General features: G+C 36.5%; 1 non-coding gene across 1 annotated transcript; it reads right to left on the bottom strand.

Moving 5' to 3' along the window:
• Positions 1 to 22,046: 22,046 nt before the first annotated feature.
• TRNAL-UAA (transfer RNA leucine (anticodon UAA)) lies at positions 22,047 to 22,129 on the bottom strand. Its single transcript has one exon. It is a non-coding gene; the product is annotated as a tRNA-Leu (tRNA).
• Positions 22,130 to 22,408: the final 279 nt, after the last annotated feature.

The following is a 22,408-nucleotide window of genomic DNA, read 5'->3' as shown; positions in this document are numbered from 1 at the left end:
AAGATATTGTCCGTTCTAACTCGTGGACCTGACGGTTTTACATTTTAAAAATATCTCATATAGAAAAAATGATCTCCTCCATACAAGCATGAGTCCTTTGATTCATAATTGATGTGTGACTACTGATGTCCTACATATTATTAGAATTAAATATTAATTTTTTTTTAAAATTATTTTAAGATCAAAAAAATATTTCTTATCTTTGTATCTGTCTAAATCACAAGATACATCAATCTGATTATCATTTTTTATATATTTAATATTTAAATTTTAAGTTTTAAATAATAGCCATCGACAGTCGACTTGGTACATACAATCACAAGATATATCAATATAATTATTATTTTTAATATATTTTAAATTTATATTTAAATTTTAAACATCAGTCATTAATAACAACTTGATTCATGCTGATGACAACATGATTACCCGTGCCAAACTGAGCCACTAATCGCATAAAACCTAGTACCATTAGAGCTCAAAACAAGCTAGTGCTCTTTCAAATCAAACCCCCCATCCCTAAATTGCCAAGGATTCTACTATTGAAACCAAGATCGGTGACTAGACTTTTTAATTTGATTGATTTAATGTAATTAGGACTCCAACCGAAGCAATGCCTTTTGGAATCAGATCCGTGCCCCTTATCTGTGGTTTGATGGTTAGATCTCTTCGATTCAATCGGGAAGAGAAGAGGATTCAAACTCAAGATTAAATATATCATTGGATACCATGTAAACCATGTGGCACCATATAGATTACATATAGCATTGAATTTCTTTAAACCGGCTCTTCTTAATTTTATTTCTAAAAAAATTCTTTGTACGCCGCATGCAATGTAAAAAAATATACCACTTCATTTGATTGGACCACGTTATCATTATTTTCCAACATATATTTAATATCCACAGTCTCTTTTTTTTATTTAAAATTTTGAATAACGAAAATATCTCTTCCCTTCAAAAAAATTATGACATTATGTGGCAATATTATAACATTCTGTGTATAGGAAATCATAATTTCTCTATAGGATGTCATAATTTTAATAGAAATATTTTTATTATTTAAAAAATTTATAATTTTTTTAATGATGAAAATATCTTTCCTTCTTTATGACATCTTGTGAAAAAATTATAACATCCTATACTGGAAATCATAATATCGTCATAAGATGTCATAATTTTTTCAACAGAAGAAAAGTATTTTCATCGTTTAAGATTTCAAACGAAAAAATGAAACTGCAGATATTAAATATGTATTGAAAAATGGTGACTACGTGGCTCAATTAGATAAGACGATATATTTATTCTATACCATATGTGATATATAAAGAAATTTATTTTTATTTCTGTAGTCGGGGTAGAGAGGTGGAAGAGAGTCTTAGCTACTTATTTCTCTTGGTTGCTGATGAAATAGCAAGCTATTTCAGTCTCTGTCTTTTTTATTTTTTTGGATATAGTTGTTCATCATTGTTTTGCTTGGTTTCATGCTCAATCAAGATATTGGTTTAGTGTCTGCAATACTTCTCCTCGTACAGTGAATACATTCTTTATTTCTTGGCTACTCAAAAGAAAATTTTGGTGGTTGGGTTATTAATTCGGCCACAAATGCTGCTTTTATTATTTGTGATTCTTCAGGTAATTTAGTGATAGTTTGAGGTAAACGGATGGGAGTCTATTCAATTTCTTTTGCTGAACATGCTGCCTTGTGCCTTGGGTTACAGGCGGCTGCAACTTTGTTAGGTACTCAGCAATCATTGATAGAGGTTGACTCCTCAACAATAATTGTCTGGATTATGCACCCTTTTTCTTCGACATAAGTGTCCTCTGTTGTTGCAGGATATCATGTTTTAGAAGCAAGTATCGGCACTATTCAACATTATTCATGTTTGCAGAGAAACGAATCAGGCTGCGGATCATTAGATGATTTTTTTATCGATGCTTTAGATCCTCTATTGAAATTTCGCTCATCTCAGATCCATTTTGTATTTTCTTCTTGTCTTTATTTTTATTTATAAGATTTACTATTCTCTTTTGTACTACCAAAAAAAAAAAACATGGGGCGCCATCATCATTACTTTTGGTCAAGCTAAATATCTTTATTTTTTTTATCATGTCTCCGATCCGAAATTGTGAATCGAGGGTCATGGCAACTGCCACATACTCATAGAAAATTCTTTCCATAAGCATGCAAGACATCTTATCATGCTATCCTAAAATAACAGCAGAATAATTAGTCAATAATTTAATCCAAAACATAACGATCTAAATTTCTTCTTTAATATCTCAATAAATTCAACAATGATTTACAGACCTTACATCAAATTTAATAAGACTTTCAACCTAAAATAAAAGTACGAAGATTCTGCTTCTGATCACTCTTCCATTCATATCTTGTATCATCTTAATTCCTCAACATCTGTAAAAATAGTGAAATAGGAGGTAATGAGCTAGACAGCCCAGTAAGCAATGATCACTTTCAACAGATTTCATCACGTATTTAAGTAAATAATTATTTATAGAAAATAAGCATATCGAGTTCATCAATTTGAAATCAATTTCGATTATGCAATATAATTCATGCCAAATTTATTTCTTTTTCAAAATTTGAGTTTCTTTTGATATTTCAATTTCTTTCATTTTTAAATTCTTTTCGTCAACTATGAGCTATGACCACATTTTTCCTGTGGCAGGGTTATAACACTGCGTATCTTCTTACGTTGAGCTGCGAATCATCTGACAGCAAAGTCCTTCGAAACCACTGGTCTATCTGGCGATTTGCCGCTGGTCTCTCTGGCGACATAGATCCTCAGGACAAATCAATTACCAATGTATATGCCTCCGTTGGTGGGGTCCTTTACAGGTTGTCAATTCAAATTGTTCTTATATCAGAATTCTTCATAAATCATATTTCATATTCTAATTTCAATAAGAAAACATATAATCATGTAGTATCAAAATCAATCAATATAATGCATCATGAAATCAATATGTTCAATCATGCTTCATCATAATATTTCAAATAAGATATTTTCATAACAAAATATCATTTCATCCAATTCATGCATCGTTTCTCAAATCATGTTAGAAAAATATATTATAATTTGCTGATAAATCTAGAAAAAATGAAACATTACTTACCTCGAACGTATTCCAATAAATCCATATAATTCTATAAATTTTCTTCCAAAATTTTTCAGTTCATAAATTATATCATAATATCCGATTATCAGGTGTCAATAATACCTATACGAGATCAAATTCAATAATCAGAAAGAATACGAATATCATATTTCAACGATTTAGATAGGGTCCGATTATCTAATTTCATCTAATCAAAATCTAATTAGGACATAAACGATCCAAAGTTTAACTATCGGATCAAATTGGATTTGAAGTGATAATATCGAGATTTCTTCATTGGTTTCATAAAAATCAAGTGGAGAGAGAAAATCAGAGGAGAGAGAATTCATGAGGTACAATTCGAATTGATCAGGTGACACAATCCAACATTACGATTGGTCCAATATCTCGATTGGTGAAATCAACATGATCAAATCAAGTCATGGCTAGATCGGGATCATGGATGATCAAATCTAAGGATTCATGGTCTGATCAAGGTGAGTGCCAACACACTACCCAACAATCATAGATTAAGATTCTTTATCAAATCAGAAATATTAAAAAAAAAAATTTATTGATAAATCGATTAAGAGAGAAAAATCGATCGAGAGAGAAATGGCTTTAGAGAGAAAATTCTAGAGAGAAAAAATTTTAGAGAGAGAAAATTCATCTTGGATTCCTCAGACGATATGATTCAACAAATCTGATCGATCAGATCAAATCATGCTAAGATTATCATGTGGATAATTTAATAAAATCATAGAAAATAAAATCTTAAAAATATCTAATCTGATCAAAGTAGGTATCGGTGTATCGTCCGACGATCGCAGATCAAAAATCCATCATTAGGATCATTTAAATTCATCATCATTCTTCTCAAAATTCTAAAAAAATTTTAGAAGAGAGAAATAATCTAGAGAGCGAAAATAAAGAGAGAAAGTAGAATTCTAGAGAAAGAAAATACTAGTTCAGGCTGAAGGGAGAGAAAAGAGAAAAACTCTCTTTCTCATATTTTATTATTTATATCATTATTTATTTATTTATTTATTAAATTTTTTTCTTTTTTTTTCTTCTTCTTTTTTCTTTTCACAAGAGAGAGAGGAGAGAGAGTCCTATTATTTTATATAATTTTTTTTATTTTTATTTATTTTTATTTTTTATTTTTTTACTTCTCTTTTCTTCTTCTTCTTCTTCTTTTCTTTTTCTTTTCCTTCTTCTTTTCATTTTTTCTTTCTTCCTTCTTCTTTTTTTTTTTTCTTTTTCTTTCTTCTTCTTTTTCTTTTCTTCTTCCCAGACTTCTTTTGGGCCGAAACAGGGGACCTCACAATCCCCTGTTGGCTGGCTGATCGACGGTGCAGCCGACATGGAGACGGCCATCGACAGGAGGGTGGCAACGATGTGGCCCGAAGGAACCAAATCGATGGTCGACGGCGACCACCGGCACTTGAAAATCAAGAAAAATAAGGACGGAACAGTCCAAAACAGGGAATGACCTTTTTCAAAAGAAATCCGACGATTGTCGATCGAAAATTGGGATTCAAGGCCTGAGGAAGATGACCGGAGGTGCAGCACATGGCGACGAGATCATAGATCTCCGATTCGATGATCAACGATGATGGACGATGCCAGAATCAATCAAAGACACGAAGGGAAAACAGGGCACTTGAGATTCGATTTTTTTTTTCTTTCCAAAATCGATAAATAAACCACTAAAATCCATCTTAATAATCACAAGAACTTGATGAAGGGCTTCCTCAAGGAATTTTTTACCTGATTCCGATGATGCTCAGCCCAAAATTCTTTGAACATGGTGATGACCATCCAAAATAAGAGAGATGAATAGAGGGAGGAAGACGGCGAGAGAGGAAGGGGCTCGACTTCTTCTTGATGGTGGAAGTTCATGGAAGGGAGGGAATGAGGGTCTCCTCTTATAGAGGAGCCCAAGAGTTTGATTCAAACTCCCCTTCATTGGAGAAGAGGACTCCGGTCGGGAGTCTTCTTCCTTCTTTTTTTTTTTGTTGTTTGGGCTAAGGTTTGTTACATGGGTCGGGCCATCACATTCTTCCCCTCTAAAAAAAATTTCATCCTCAAAATTTTTTTTTTTACTTGAGTCTTCATAGTTTCTTACTTGAATCTCATCCTCAAAATATTTTAATATTCTAATTCTTGATATAAATTCATTCTTAAATAATTTCATAAGAAAAAAGTCAATACATCAAATATTAATCTGAAATGGAACTATTTTTTTTCTTATTTATCAAGACCAACATCTTAAAGATTTTCAATATTTCAAGATTTCGAAATTATGATCTCATTTCCTATAAAAATAATGTTCAATATCTCATGACTCAAATTAAAATCAAATCTATCTCTTGTAGCTAGAAGAAAATTAATATCTCTATTCTTGCACAAAAACTTCATTCATCATCATTATTTTTTTTTTAAAATATTAACCACTTTTAATTAATCAACCCATCATAAGATAGGAAAGCATACTTATATGAATCATACAATGACATCCCAATCAATCAAAATTCAAAAATATTTTCTCTTATTCATACTTTTAAAGGTTGAAGATTTATCATTTCAATCTCATTCTCAAAATTTTGATATTTTAATTCTCAATATAACTTTATCATTAATCATTTCATAAATATCAATATCATCGGCGTTGATTAGAATCAAAATCACTATTTCTAGTTATCGAAATTTTTCTTACTCAAACCTTCAAACTCTTAAATATTTTAATTCTTGAAGCAATTTTATCATTAAGTCATTCTATAAAAAAAATCAATAACTCAAAAGTTGATCTAAATTAAAACTATATTTTTTTTCTTATAATCAAAATCAATGTCTCTATACTAAGTAAGTATATCAATTTTCTTTATCTAAATATTAACTAATCTTAATTAAGCGATTCATTATCAAATTAAATTATAAATAACTCCAATCCATCTTTTGTAGAATAATCATCAATATCAATAGATAACCTTAATCTTTTCTATTCAGTCAGAGAAATAACAATGATCAAAAGAGTTTAAACTTCAAATTTTATTATATCCTGGAGATAAATATTTGAGTATAATAATCTAAGATCAAAATCATTATTTGATAAATAATCTCAAATTTTTCTTAATAAATAGAGAATTATAAAATTTAATTCTAAGATAGAAAAAATTTATCTCTAAATATTTTAAATCAAAAATAAAAAAATTAAGGGTCCACTCATCCTAGAATTAGGATGCTAAATATTTTTTTTAGCATAGTAGGTGGAAGCACTACTTTTAAAAATCATATTTTTTTTTAAATATTATTCTTTCCAATATCAATAATTTTTTTTATATCAAAACATATTATTTATCATGATTCTTTGACTCAAAGAATCAACATTCTTGACTTACTCAAAGTAATCCAGATCACCATGCTTCCGCTGCACACTCTGTTATAACAATCAAAATTTCTTAGGTTCACCAAAAAAATTTTAATCAAATTATTTTTTTATCTTATCAATAGAAAAAAAATTTAAAATTTTAAATTTCAATTGAAGTCAAAGATTAACTTCTGATTCTCATTCATACTTCTACTGGTATACAATAATCTTGATTAACTCTTGAGTTCAATATCACATTTAAAATCATCATATAGATTTACTATAATTAATATGAATCAAATCTTAATTTTCATATCGATTCAATTAGATAAATTTCAAATCAAAATCTTTATAAGTTAAATCAATGAGAAAATCTTTCGATGGTCTATTAAGTTAGGACATAATCAGAATATATAAGAATTTTAAATCATTATCTTTTCTAAAATTTTTATCATCAAGATCTTCAATATCTATCAAATATCCTTTCATAACAATCATACAAACCTCAAAAAATCAAATCCCCACTTAATAGATTCAATCGGAGACCTCATTAACCAAAGTAAAGGAACTCCATATCAATTCCTAAATTCAAAAATTTTAAATTATAAATTCACATAGATCCCATAATCTCGAATAAATCAGATCTTTTATCTTAATCTAAAGATATCAATTTTTTATTAATAATTTCAACAATAATATCAGAAAATCTTTTGATCAACTTAGATACGAAATCTTTAAATTAAAATTTTATACATATTATGTAGTCTTTAAAAGATACAAATAAGATCTATTATTTAGATCCAAGGATGATAATTAAAAATTCTAGCACAATGAATATCCTACAATCTCATAATCCATTTCATTAATAAGAAATAAACTTCTTTGCAATATTCTCAAATATGTATTCATCTCAATACACCACTTTATATATGATCCACATACCAAGTTCAATTTTAATAAATATTTCAATCAAGCATTATAAAAGACTTTCTTAATCCATCCTGGAATAATATTTTATCATCAAATCTTTATCTTGTCAATACTAATCAACTTTTCAACTAGAAGTAATATCATAGTATTATTCTTACATCGAATTTGAGCTTACAATTCACTTGAATAATCAATGATCAAATTAATAACCACAATGCACAATAAAATTTTATGTCAATTCTTTTGCAATTACTTTCGATCAAAATCTAACTAATCATATTATGATCAATAGATCATCCATCATATTTCAAATTCTATATATCATAATCTCTTGTGATCCTTTCATACATAATCTCAATATTTAACCAAAAATTATAAAGATTTTTTTTTTCACTACAATCATTAAAGATCTACACCATAATATCCCTAGTGTCTATCCACTGGCACCCATACTATACACATCTTAGTTCATCCACTAATGCTCTGATACTACTTTAATTATCATGCCCCCAATCCGAAATTGTGAATCGAGGGTCATGGCAACCGCCGCATACTCATAGAAAATTCTTCTCATAAGCATGCAAGGCATCTTATCATGCTATCCTAAAACAACAACAGAATAATTAGTCAATAAATTAAATTCAAAATATAAGGATCTATTTTTTTTTTTAATATCTCAATAAATTCAACAACAATTCATAGGCCTTACATCAAATTCAATAAGACTTTCAACCTAAAATAAAAGTATGGAGATTCTGCTTCTGATCACTCTTTCATTCATATCTTGTATTATCTTAATTTCTCAACATCTGTAAAAATAGTAAAATAAAAGGTAATGAGCTAGACAGTCCAGTAAGCAATGATCACTTTCAACATATTTCATCAGGCATTTAAGTAAATAATTATTTAAAAAAAATAAGCATATCGAGTTCATCAATTTGAAATCAATTTCGATTATGCAATATAGTTCATGCCAAATTTATTTCTTTTTCAAAATTTGAGTTTCTCCTGAGATTTTAATTTCTTTCATTCTTAAATTTTTTTTGTTAACCATTAGCTATGACCATATTTTTTCTGTGGCAGGGTCATAACACCGCGTATCTTCTTGCGGTGAGCTACAAATCATCTGACAGCAAAGTCTTTCGAAACTGCTAGTCTCTCTGGCGATATAGACCCTCAGGACAAATCAATTGCCAACATATATGCCTCCATTGACGGGATCCTTTACATAGTCAGATTATCAATTCATATTGTTCTTATATCAGAATTCTTCATAAATCATATTTCATATTCTAATTTCAATAAGAAAATATATAATCATATAGTATCGAAATCAATCAATATAATGCATCATGAAATCAATATGTTCAATCATGCTTCATCATAACATTTCAAATAAGATATTTTCATAACAGAATATCATTTCATCCAATTCATGCATCGTTTCTCAAATCATATTAGAAAAATATATTATAATTTACTGATAAATCTAAAAAAAATGAAATATTACTTATCTCGAATGCATTTCAATAAATCCATATAATTCTATAAATTTTCTTTCAAAATTCTTTAGTTCATAAACCATATCACAATATCTGATTATCAGGTGTCAATGATACCTATACAAGATCAAATTCAATAATCAGAAAGAATATAAATATCATATTTTAACAGTTTAGATTGGATCCGATTATCTAATTTCATCTAATCAAAATCTAATTAGGACATAAACGATCTAAAATTTGACTATCAGATCAAATCAGATTCGAAGTGATAGGATTGAGATTTCTTCATTGGTTTCATAAAAATCAAGTGGAGAGAGAAAATCAGAGGAGAGAGATTTTATGAGGTACAATTTGAATGGATCAGGTGACACAATCCAACATTATGATTGGTCCAATATCTCGATTGGTGAAATCAACATGATCAAATCAAGTCATGGCTAGATCGAGATCATGGATGATCAAATTTAAAGATTCATGGTCTGATCAAGGTGAGTGCCAACACACTGCCCAACAATCATGGATCAAGATTCTTCATCAGATCAAAAATATTAAAAAAAAAAATTCATTGATAAATCGATTAAGAGAGAAAAATCGATCGAGAGAGAAATGGCTTTAGAAAGAAAAAATTCTAGAGAGAAAAAATTTTAGAGAGAAAATTCATCTTAGATTTCTCAGATTATCATATAGATAATTCAATAAAATCATGAAAAATAGAATCTTAAAAATACCTAATCTGATCAAAGTGGGTGTCGGTGTATCGTCCGACGATCGCAGATCAAAAATCTATCACTAGGTTCATTTAAATTCATCATCATTCTTCTCAAAATTCTAAAAATATCTTAAGAAAGAAAAATAATCTAGAGAAAGAAAATAGAGAGAGAAAGTTCAATTTTAGAGAGAGAAAATACTAGTTCAGGTTGAAGAAAGAGAGGAAAGAGAGAGAAACTCTCTTTCTCATATTTTATTATTTATATCATTATTTATTTATTTATTTATTTAATTTTTTTTTCTTCACAAGAGAGAGAGGAGAGAGAGTCCTATTATTTTATATAATTTTTTTTTCTATTTTTCTACTTCTCTTTTCTTCTTCTTCTTTTTTCTTTTTCTTTTCTTTCTTTTCTTTTTTTCTTTTTCTTCTTTTCTTCTTTTCTTTTTCTTCCTTCTTCTTTTTTTTTTCTTTTTCTTCCTTCTTCTTTTTCTTTTCTTCTTCCCAGACTTTCTTTGGGCCGAAACAAGGGACCTCACAATCCCCTATTGGCTGGTCGACCGGCAGTGCAGCCGGCATGGGGATGGCCATCGGCAGGAGGGCGGCGATAGTGTGGCCCAAAGGAACCAAACCGATGGTCGACGGTGACCATCGGTGCTTGAAAACCAAGAAAAATAAGGATGGAATAGTCCAAAACAGGGAATGACCTTTTTCAAAAGAAATTCGATGATTGTCGGTCGAAAATTGGGATTCAAGGCCTGAGGAAGATGACCAGAGGTGCAGCACATGACGACGAGATCATAGATCTCTGATTCGATGATCAACGACGATGGACGACGTCGGAATCAATCAAAGACGCAGAGGAAAAATAGGGCACTTGAGATTCAATTTTTTTTTCTTTCCAAAATCGACAAATAAACCACTAAAATCTATCTTAATAATCATAAGAACTTGATGAAGGGCTTCCTCAAGGGATTTTTTACCTGATTCCGGTGATGCTCAGTCCAAAATTCTTCGAACATGATGATGACCATCCGAAACAAGAGAGATGAATAGAGGGAGGAAGACGACGAGAGAGGAAGAGGCTCGGCTTCTTCTTGATGGTGGAAGTTCATGGAAGGGAAGGAATGAGGGTCTCCTCTCATAGAGGAGCCCAAGAGTTTGATTCAAACTCCCCTTCATCGAAGAAGACTCCGGTCGGGAGTTTTCTTCCTTTTTTTTTTTGTTGTTTGGGCTGGGGTTTGTTACATGGGCCGAGCCATCACACTTTTGATGAATCTAATTAGTCCCACAAGATTGGGCTATCTATCTCTTAACCGATCATTGACTTCTATGTCAAATCAATGAACTGAACAGTGATCTAGCTAGCACTTATCCTATTTTTTATCAACAGAACATCTGATAAACCTATGGAAGATAGTTAGGCTGCTATTTGGTTACAGAACAAGTTTAGAACAATAAAGAAGTGTTATTCTAATAAGTTTATAGAAATATGGTTGTTCTGCAAAATAAAAGCTTGGTGCATTTGGTTGAATGGATAAGTCTTAGATTATTTTGTCATGATATTATTTGGTTTTGAGGAATAAGTTGAGAGAATAAATAATATTTTTGTTGTATTGACAACCCCTTCCATCAATATATATATATATATATAAAGCTAAGTGTATATGAAGGTTTTTGGGGTATGAAATCTCAACAGCTTCTCAGCCTTACAAAAAGTATAGCATCGATAATTTCATAGATAATTATAATAATACAAAAAATCTAAATTTCAGTATGATTCTTATTCTGATAGCATTCCCCTGCTAACTTGTTTAGCTATAATGCACGACTAAACTAACATTCATATTTGGCAATTGATAATTAAACCAAGCATCATGATGAATAATAGATAACCCTACATTGTAGCTCAAATGTCAATGAAAGCAAATTAAAAACCAAAGCATGGAAAATCAGTTTAAAATTAAAATGAGCTCAAACTATGAAAATATAATCATTGGGTTTTACAAAGGATATAGATGCCGATCCGGAGCGAATGCATTTGTTAGTGGCCGGTCTATCACCGACAATGTTATGCTTGCTTAAGAGTTTATGTGCGATCTTCGACGAGCTCTAGGTCGCCGCAGTCTTATGGCGATCAAGCTGGACATGGAGCAAGCATATGACCGAACAAGCTGGCATTTTCTTCAATGGACACTTCGGGATTTAGGGTTTGGAGAAAGGTGGATTGGTTGGGTCATGGACTATGTGGAGTTTTTGAGTTTTTTCATTTTGGTCAATGGTCTCCAATGGAGTTCTTCCACTCATCTGTTGGTCTTTGCCAAGGTTGTCCTCTCACATCCTATTTGTTCATTTATGTGTTGATGCTCTGTCTTGGATGTTGAGGGTGGTGGTTCAAAGATCGATGATGGAGCCCTATTGGCCCACCCCTGGGGCCCAGCTACTTTCACATCTTATCTTTGCAGATGATTGCCTCCTTATTGGACGGACCTTGATTTGAAACATATGGTAGTTTGCGTCCATTGTTGAGGTATATTGTCTAACCTCAGGCCAGTTGATGAATCTTCAAAAGTCTACCATCATCTTCAGCCCTAGGATGAGGATCCAGGTGAAGCAGACGATTCGGAAGAGACTAAAGATCCAGGAGTAGATCGGGACCTTGATCTATCTGGAGGTTCCAATCATGGAGCAGCATCTCCAGAGGATCGATTGCAGACCTATAGAATAGTGGGTTCAGGAGCATCTCAAGGGCTGGCAAGCTAATACCCTCTCCATGAAGGGCAGAATGACTCTTGTGAGATCGGTGCTTAGCTCCATCCCAATGTATCTCTTTGCAAATAAGATTATGCCGACTTCTTGTCTCAGAGGGCTAGGATAGCGGTTTTGAAACTTCTTGTGGGGATTGGAGCACGATGGTCATCGGATCCACCTATTGTCTTGGGAGGTAGTTTGCCAGCTTGTGAGGGATGAAGGTCTGAGGATTCAGTCTCTATTGGTTAAATGAAAGGTATGGATCGTCAGACATGCTCTCAGATTTTTTTATCCAGCTTGATTGCCTGTGAAGCAAGATGATGAGGGTCCGATATGTGGTGTGGAGTCAGAAGACCTAGATCTAGGCCACCCATGGATGCTTCTTCATATAGAAGGAGATTTATGCACGTAGGTCTGATGTTCTAGCACGAGTCAGATGATTGATTAGGGATGAAACTTCAACGAATGTGAGTCAAGATGCTTGGATCTCGAGCCTTCCTCTCTCCTGCTGGTTGGCCTATGTTGGTAGTGACATGGATGGCCATCTACGTGTGTACGATATGCTCGCTGTCGATGGTAGAGGCTGGAGAGCCCAGAAGATTATCCATCTTTTTGGTGGTCCATTCACTGATTGGATCCTTGCTACTCCAATTCTAATTCATCCCACCCAAGACTTGAGGATGTGGGGTCATTCCTATTTTTCTAGCATTTTTTTGAGGGATCTGTCAGAGATGTGTAGGCCGATGATGGGCACGAGGATTGAGACTGCTTGGATTTGGAGAGTGACCGTCCATCCCAGAGTAAGGCTCTTTCTCCAAAAGTTCATTTGGGACCGACTTCAGACTTGTACGCTTCTCAGAGATAGAGGTATGAAGATTTCGGCTCGGTGTACGGGGTGGAGGATGAATCGATGGAGCACACCATCCTACAATGTTTAAGGGCGAGGCTGATTTGGAGCTGGGTGGGTGGCCAACCCTGGGAGGTGAGTCATGGCCCATGGCTGGATTTCTTTCTAAGCGTGGTCCATCAAAGTATGGTGGAGGGGGCAACCCCCACTTGGGGGGATCGAATGTCCTATATCGTCTATCAGATTTGGTTTTCCAGAAATAACTTGATCTTCAAGTTAAGATGGTACCTTCCCATCTAGTGTTGGAGAGAGCCACATGCTTGGCTGCAGAGTATTGCCAGTTCAACACTATTGGTCCGTCCCTTGATATCTCCAATCTCTGAGACTCTCATACTACTCTTGCAATGATTCAGAGGATTATTTTTATTTTCTGAGAGCCTCCTTTGGGATTTGTCAAGATGAACTTCGATGGCAGTGTCAAAAATGGCAGGAGTGGTGGAGAATTTATCATTTGGAGCCCTCATGCTAGGCTGCTAGTGGCTGGAGGTGCTCTTTTTCTTAAGCTTTCGATTCTAGGAGCTGAGCTTCATGCCGCCTAGATAGACACACTTATGTCAGACAGGAGCTATGGGCGGAGAAGATCTTTATTAAGGAAGATTTTGTTACCGTCATTGACTGGATTCAAGGTAGCATGAAGTAGTTGGAGGCTCATCCACTCCTTCGTGATGTCTAAATTTTGAAACATTATTCTGCTACGATGATGATCCGACATATTTATCGAAAGGTGAATAGTGCGGTGGACTGGATTGCTTCTTATGTTATATGGTGGATCACTTCAAGGACTGGGTCTGAAGATAGGATGACTCTTGTCCGTCAGACCTGCAAGATCTTTTGTATCTTGATTTCATAGACTGCTCTCATATCAGAGTGGTGTGACTGCTCGTTTGTACCAAAAAAAAAGATATAGATGTCGACCAATGAACCACGCAATCAGGCTACGTGAGGTGCATACATCGATCAGTAAATCATGATAACGCCAAGTATATGCCAAACTTGACAAAAGCCCTCAAAGATCATTGTCTAACATGCCATTATCCCCTTGTGCTCTAGCCATCCAATTGCATTGGAAATATTTTGAGGTAAGAAAATTATAGAAAGGCATCCAATGTAAATAAAATTTTAAACAAAGTCAAGGCCCATGTAGTGCCATCATAGACCTGCTATCAAGCATGTTGTGAGTACAGGAGTGTGTTATCCCCTTCTACAATATTCACAAGTATCAATTGGGGGCATCTTGACAAAGGTGTAACATACAAGCCTACCAATTATCAAAATAAAACATACAAAATTATGTGACTGAAGGAAAGGAAAACAACATGCAAACATTGCTAAATGACCTAGGAACTTCCATCAACAACCATATAGAGGGGATGAAGCAATGGATGCACAGGTACATGCACCTAGATGCAATTATGTTGAAAGTCATACAAATTTTTTGGGCCTTTCATCGAACACCTACTAGTTGCACCAGAGTTGGGTGGCCAATGGCCGATCGAGGGAAAGAGCCAAGCCAAGGGGGTCGATCCTTGCCGGAATCGATAGATGATGGAAGGAGCTGGGCTTGGGTGGCTCAGGGGCCGCCAAGATAATTCTAGTGGATGGTGTATAAGAGCACGCCGGAGGAGGTCAAACAGTTGCAGAAGTTCTTCACTAAAGTTCTTGAGTTCTCGGAAGAAGTGATGATAAAGTCCTGGAAGAAATGGGAGAACATCTATTTTTTGATCCAAAGCTTGGGCTGGCCGGTGCCATCAGACTGGATTACAGAAGAGTTTAAGGAGCACAGCAAGCTACAGTAGTGTCCGAAGGCTTTTACCCTAGCTGAAGACCACCATCTTCTCCGATTCCGATCGATGAAGGACTGTGAAGGGATTTTGTAGGATGGCCTGTGATTCATCACTGACCAACTCCTGGCAATGGAACCATGGGTACCTAGCTTTGTACTCAAGATGAACATGATGTGGAGAACAGTGGTTTGGATCTGGTTACCAGGGCTACCAATGGAGTTTTGAGAATCAGGGATGCTAAAGGGGATCGTGTCAGAAGCTGGACATCCAGTGGCCTTTGACGATTTCACTGACTGATTTTAGAAAATCAGATTTGTGAGGATCTATGTTGATCTTGATGCGTCCGAACTCTTGAAGTCAGAGGTCTTAATTCGAAGTCACGAGCATTTTCTGGCGACCCTTTGTGTATGAGATTATCTTGAGGGTATGCTACCGGTGTGGCTAGACAGGACACTCCCATAAGGAATGCCATGCTCCACCAATAGAAAAGGAGAAGGGGGTGAGCTGCCTTCAGTCGAAGAACATCTATGTCTCTCCTATGGCTATGGAAGAGGGATCAATGAGTGGAGGGGACCATACCATTATCCCTCGACCAAGGATGGTGCCATGGGTGGTGACTTCACGGATTCGGTAGCCTTGGCAGCATAGGGCTCCGATGAAACCGACAATGGCAACTGACTCTAACCTAGGTTCATTGGCTCCCAGTTCTTTTTTGTCAAGATCAAGCATATCCCATCCTCAAGAGAGCTCTTGCAAGTTACCGACGGACTCAAACGGTTGGCAAAAGCTAACTAAATTTGTCCAACTGTGATCACTAAGAAAATCAAAGCTTGCACTGGAGATAGGATGAGTTGAAGTGCCCAAGTCGGCACTGGGTTACCAGGTGTTGGCCGAGTTGCCACCAGGCCATGATTGCATGGAAGTGGGCCTGGAGGTGGACGCAGGCCCTATGGACTCATATATGGCAGATGTGGGTGGGAGTTCTCTAAAATGGGTCAGAAGCCCAATCCAGTCAACCCAACATGATGCAGGTCGGAGCCCAATAAGGACCCTAGAGATGGGCTCCCTTGGTAAGCCAAACAGGCCTGCAATCAAGTTCGTTGATGGTGGTGTCGGTGCAAAGCTTGTGCTGTCACAAGAGAGAGAAAAAGCTTCACCAGTCGATGGGGGGTCAGATCCTCTTAGCTCTCATCCTATCCCGATCGGAGGTGCCATCGCTTGGAGCTTGGGGTCGGGTTCTATCCACCCTACATTACCAACCAAGAAATCCCAACCATCAGAAGGAGCGATGGTGGTGAGCGCAATGAAGGAGATAGGGAGGATGTAGCTAAGGGAAGGGATCCAGGGAGAGTGCCATGCTGGTGGCTAGTGCATCCTCGTTGGCAGAGTTGATGATGATGGGGAGGAGCAATAATGGGGGAAGCGGTATGGGTGCAACTTCAGAAGAGGGTCTGGCCTATGAAGAGGTTGTTGGCTAAATTAAGTCAACTTTACAGGAGATGCAGGATTAGGATTTTCAGGGGAAAATCAAGAGGGGAAGATGGAGAGTGGGGGCACTTTGGTCGATTCATCTAGGTGCTTATTGTAGAATTTTGAATCTTAACATAAAGATTGTATTTTGGAATATGCGAGAGGTGGGGAATCATCCTTCCCCTCAACTTATAGAAGATTGATATAGAATCATGATCCTGATCTATGTGTGTTGATGGAGACCAAACTTTGTGGCCCGAGTCTTGCCCACATCCGACGTCACTTTCTGATAGGATGGGGGTTCTATGCTACTGAGTCTATGGGTCTATCGAGGAAAATTATTGTAGTATGAAAAAAGAAGGTTGTTGTGGTGGATGTTTTCCATTGATATAATCAAGAAGTTATTATTGTTATTACGAAAATAGATGGTTTCACTTAGCTCTTATTAGGAGTGTATGCTAGTACAGAGTATAGAGATAGGAGACTCCTTTGGTAGGAGATGACAACTTTGATTGATCAAAATCTTTTTATAGTTGTTGCTAGTGATTTCAATTGTATTATTGATCCTCATGAAAAGAGATGGTAGATCTTTTGTAGACGACGTGAGCTCCAAGAAACTCAGGGCTTTCATACAATCTTGTGGCCTTGTGGATCTTGGATTTATTAGTCCCAAATTCACTTCGTGTAACAATCGATTGTGGGGGGCAGAGTCTGGGAGAGGATTGATAGAGTCTTGGACATGATCAGTTGGATCCAGCATTATCCATACCATCAGATTCATCATCTACTGAAGATTGCTTGAGACCACTACCCTCTCCTGTTGATCATGGACGCGTCTCCCATCGGAGCCCATTCAGATTCGAGAAATTTTGGCTCTCCTATTCTTGGTCTTGGGATATAGTGTGGGAGATTTGGATGCTACCAGTTCATGGTGATGCCAGATATTAGGTGACCAAGAGGCTCAAGCTAATAAGGTAGAACAAGATCGAGGTAGGAGATATTTTCAAGAGACTTGAGGTAGTTCAGGCTTTCATTGCTGAGCTTCAAAAGTGAGAGGATTGGAATGGCAGTCTTGTTGAGGGGGAGCTGTGGACCTTTCGGGTTTGCTCTCCACCCATCACTCCGTTCTCAGACAGTAGGAGATCCTATAGAGGCAAAAATCTAAAATGTACTGGATCAGAAAGAGGGATCGGAGTACAAAATTTTTCCACCAATCTATCATTATCCAGAGGAATAAGAATTAGATCTGGGTGATTAAAGATATCAGGGGATAGTGGATAATGAGTGAGGATGAGCTTAGATAGGAGGTTGTGAACTTCTTCAGATCCTACTAGACGATGGAGCTGGAAGCAAATCAGGAGAGCCACTTTCCTCCTCCTGATATTTTGGTTAGTGTGCAAGAGAATAGAGACCTTTGTGAGGTGACTGAAGAGGAGATACAGAGAGTAGTGTGGTCCATGACCAAAGATAAAGTCCCAGGCTTTGATGGTCTTCCCCCCTCTTCTATAGAAGATACAGACCTATTATTTGATCGGAGGCGATGGCGGCTATGCAGAAGTTCTTTGTGACCAGCTGTATGCCAGACATGTGGAAGTAGATCTTCATCACATTAATACCAAAGAGACAGGATGCTTCAGAGCCAAGCCATTTTAGATCGATTAGTCTTTGCACAACCTTGTACAAAATTTGTGCAAAGTTGATGGTGATCAGGATGAAGCCTTATCTTCTCCAACTGATTTGCTCGAAACATGGGCCTTTTATTAGTGGCTGTAGTATATCAAATAACATACTCATTACTTAGGAGTTTATGTATGATCTTCGATGTATCTCCATTCGCCATAGCCTCATGGCGGTCAAACTTAACATAGAACAGCCTACGATCAGATGAGTTAGAAATTTTTGGAGGGAGCTCTCACGGCCGTAGGCTTCCACCCTTGCTGGATTAGTTGGATATTAGAGTGCATCTAGAGTTCCTCTGTTGCTTTTGTCATCGATGGGACCCATCGACTTTCTTTCACTCTATGGTTGCGCTGCGGCAATGTTGTCCTCTATCATCATATCTTTTTATTATGTGTTGATATTCTTTCACGAGTTTTATGTGCTACGGTCTGAGGGCCGATGCTTGATCCTTATGCACTAATCCCTGGAGCCTAGCCGATCTTGCACCTGCTCTTTGCATATAATTGTATTTTGCTGGGCCGGGCCACAGCTCGGAATGCGACTGGGTTAAGAGGATCTTGAAAGAGTACTGTGAGGCATCTAGTCAGAAGGTGAACCTCTCCAAATCCACTATAGTTTTCAGCCCTAAGATGCCAGCCTAGATTTGTCATAGGATTAGCAAGAGTCTAGGGATTGGAGAGCACAGTGGGACCCTGCAATAATTGGATGTTCCTATTTCGAACTGTCAGTTGAGGAGAGCTGATTGTGGAGGAATGGAGACAGCGATTTGAGAATGGCTCGATAGATTGTAGGCTCGTACCCTTTCTATGATGGGGAGGGTCACTCTGGTAAGATCTATCCTTAATTCCATCCTAGTTTATCTGCTTTCAAATATTATTCTGTCCAAGACTTTGGTGGGGAGATTGGAGCAGTTTTTTTGGAGTTTTTTGTGGGGCTCAAGGTTGGGAGGTGGGGGTGGCATGTATCTGTTGATGTGGGAGGTGGTGTGTCAGCCACTAAGGGATAGAGGTCTTGGGGTTCAGTCTCTAGCTTCTAGGCAGAAGGTCTTTATTGCCCAACATATGGCTAGATTTCTTTTAGACCCAAGAAGCCTTTGGAGTACGGTGATGAGGGCTAGATATAAGATGTGGATGATGGATGAAGAGATCCAAGTTGGTTGGGATGCGTCCTTCTTATGGAAGGAAATTTGTGCGTGCTCCGAAAGTGATATCCCAGATGTGGTGGATTATTGGTGATAGTCGATTGGTGCAGCTCTTGCATAATCAGTGGATTGATGACCTTCCTCTCAGCTAATGGCCGACTTTCATCAGTCATGAGGTGACGAACTCGATGAGGATTTGCGATCTCCTTGATGCAGATGGTGGTTAGTGGGATCCAACGGTGGTTGCTTGTCTCATTTAGAGGCAACTAGGGGAGTAGGTTCTAGCCTTTCAGTTTTGATTCATAACTGTTCGGATGTTAATGTTTGGAGGCATTCTTGTTTTCAAAGAGCAATGATAGTAGGTCTCTACAACTTATATGGGAGGGGGCCGACAAGGCAGATGGATGCTGGGTGGATTTAGAGGATGAGGGTACACCTATAGGTGTGCCTTTTTCTCTAAAAGGTGGCCTGGGGCTGGCTTTCGATAAAGTCCACTCTAAGGGGTCAAGGTATGGATATTCAGTCAACTTATCTGTGCTATGGTCTGAAGGACAAGATGATGGAGCACATCTTATTTGTGTCTAAGAGCCAAACAGATCTGGATTTTCAATTGCATCACTAGGTTGCCTAGGCTACTGTTCCTATTTAGACATTCCTAAAGTACGTATGAAAGAGCACAGAAAGAACGGATCCTGATAGGAGGGTTCCTGGGCAGCTTATATGGCCAATCACACTTGACTTGCCAGCAACAACCTAGTGTTTGAGTTTAGAAGAACCTCAACGAGGCTTATTGTGGAGCAATCTCATATCTAGACTGCGGAGATGATGGATGTGACCTCTAGGCCTTTGAAGATCTGGGGACTCCCATCCGACTTGTGTAGCGATCCAGTGGGTGTTCATCACTTAGAAGACCCCTCCTCCGAGATATCTGAAGGTAAACTTTGATGGTAGCATACAACACAGACGGGCGGAGCTTGCTTCGTGATCCATGGTCACGACTCCAGGTTGATTATAGCTAGGAAAAGCCGTCTCTTCGCACCTATGATTCTTGAAGCGAAATTGCGAGCTGCTTGGGATGGGATTTTGCATACCAGACAAGTTTTGAGAGTCGACCATCCCATCATTAAAGGCGACCCGATTGTGGTGGTGACTTGAATTTAAGACTATTTCAATGATGATCATGCTCACCCACTTTTGAAGAATATATTTATATTATTATCTGATTATCGAGTGTGTATTTCTAGGCATGTCTATCGGGAGATGAATACTGCTACCGACTAGATGGCTGCCTTTGTTGCTGATTACTCTAGAGGGTCTCTTTGGGTAGGAGAAGAGACAATTTTGAAGCCCCTTAGGGATATTTTGCTTTCTAACTCTCTTGATTGTATTTATATTAAAAATGTTTAAATGCACTAATTTTATTAAAAAAAAATACAAAGTCTCTATTAAGCATGTATTGGGAGCCATACTCCAACAAAAAAAGCCAAGCATATAAATCTAATAATCCCCAAATATAATATAGCCAGATAATCTAAAATATATTTTATTTCCACCATAAAAAATTAATAACTTATGGATAATGGTCCATTCCTTACCTTGTTGATGGAGGAAAGTATAAGAGAAGACAAAGCTGAGTTAGAAGCAGGCTCCTAGTCCACAGGCCCAATAAAAGGTGGCCACTAGTTGATGGATTTGGATGTCGCTAAGTCGGATCACCTCATCCACAACTTTTGGATATTTGAATGGAGATTGGGGTGAAGGTTTAGGAGATCAAAGCTCCAAACCTTGCAAAGGTGGAACATCAAGGCCTCATCAAGCTGGATTGGCTCGCCTGCAGCCAAAAGACTTGATAGGATCAAGAAACCAATATGACACTAGGAGACTAGCAGCCCAGGGAAAGGAGAGGGCATGGTAGAGAGGGGCAAAGAAGAAAACTAGATGACATCATAAGAGCTCAAATTTACATCAAAAAAAAAGAAAAAGCAGCTCAAAACCAGGGCATAGCTATTCCACCCCCTTGTCCCAGCAGATTTTTTAATTAAGTTTGATAAAATTTCCTTTTTACAACTCAATTAACGTATCCAAAGGTTGACACCTTTTTTTGTTGGATCATTTGTTCAATTGATAATGATGTACAAATCACCTTCAAGCAAAAATTTGAGCCATATGACAATATTTAAGGCCCTCCTAAGCTACATAAATAAATAAAGTATGGTGCCCTTTTTTTGCTATGAAACATACACATAGTCCTGTTGTAATATGATTTTGCTTGGATGGTTATTCAATTTTCTCTAAAAAAATGGTTATTATTGTGTTCTTTATATTAAAAGGATGAGACATTGATACCATCTAATAGCTATCAAACTTCTAAGCCTTCAATTGATAACAGACTACAATTCATCTTTCAAGTGAAACATTTGAGCTACAAAATAATATATACGGCTCTCCCAAGCTACAGAAATAAACAAAGTGTGGTTTTCTTACCAAAAAAAAAAAAAAAAGTGCGGTCTCCTTTTTTTTCCTGTATTAACTTAATGTGATTTCTAATCAGTTGTTCATCACGGTAGAAGACATCTATACAAAACTGATATAATGTGATTTCTAATCAGTTGTTCATCACGGTAGAAGACATCTATACAAAACTGATATGCTCCTAAAAAATATTTAAAAAAATAGTTGAAAGTGCTGGCTATGGGGTTCGAACCCATGCGCACTTATGTGCAGAAGATCTTAAGTCTTCCCCCTTAACCACTCGGGCAAACCAGCTGACTCGTTGGTCTGCTTCGCAATATATTTATATTCTTCTATCAGCACACTCACCATAAGCCAACGCCTCCAACGTTGATGGTGCTAACGAGGCCCAATAACTAATATCCAAATGACCTGCAAGACCTAAAATGTTTTCCATGGATCTGACTTAATTCCACCTGATCATCTACTAGATCAAATCCACGTCCAATATCAAGACCTATAAATGAAACCAAATTGAGTCAAGATCAAACATGTCCCAATTTAATCCGACCCATTTGTAGCCCTAACTCTCAA

The sequence above is a fragment of the Elaeis guineensis genome, chromosome 9 (assembly GCF_000442705.2).
Source record: "Elaeis guineensis isolate ETL-2024a chromosome 9, EG11, whole genome shotgun sequence".
Lineage (NCBI taxonomy): Eukaryota > Viridiplantae > Streptophyta > Magnoliopsida > Arecales > Arecaceae > Elaeis > Elaeis guineensis.
This window is presented reverse-complemented; position numbering and strand designations above follow the sequence as displayed.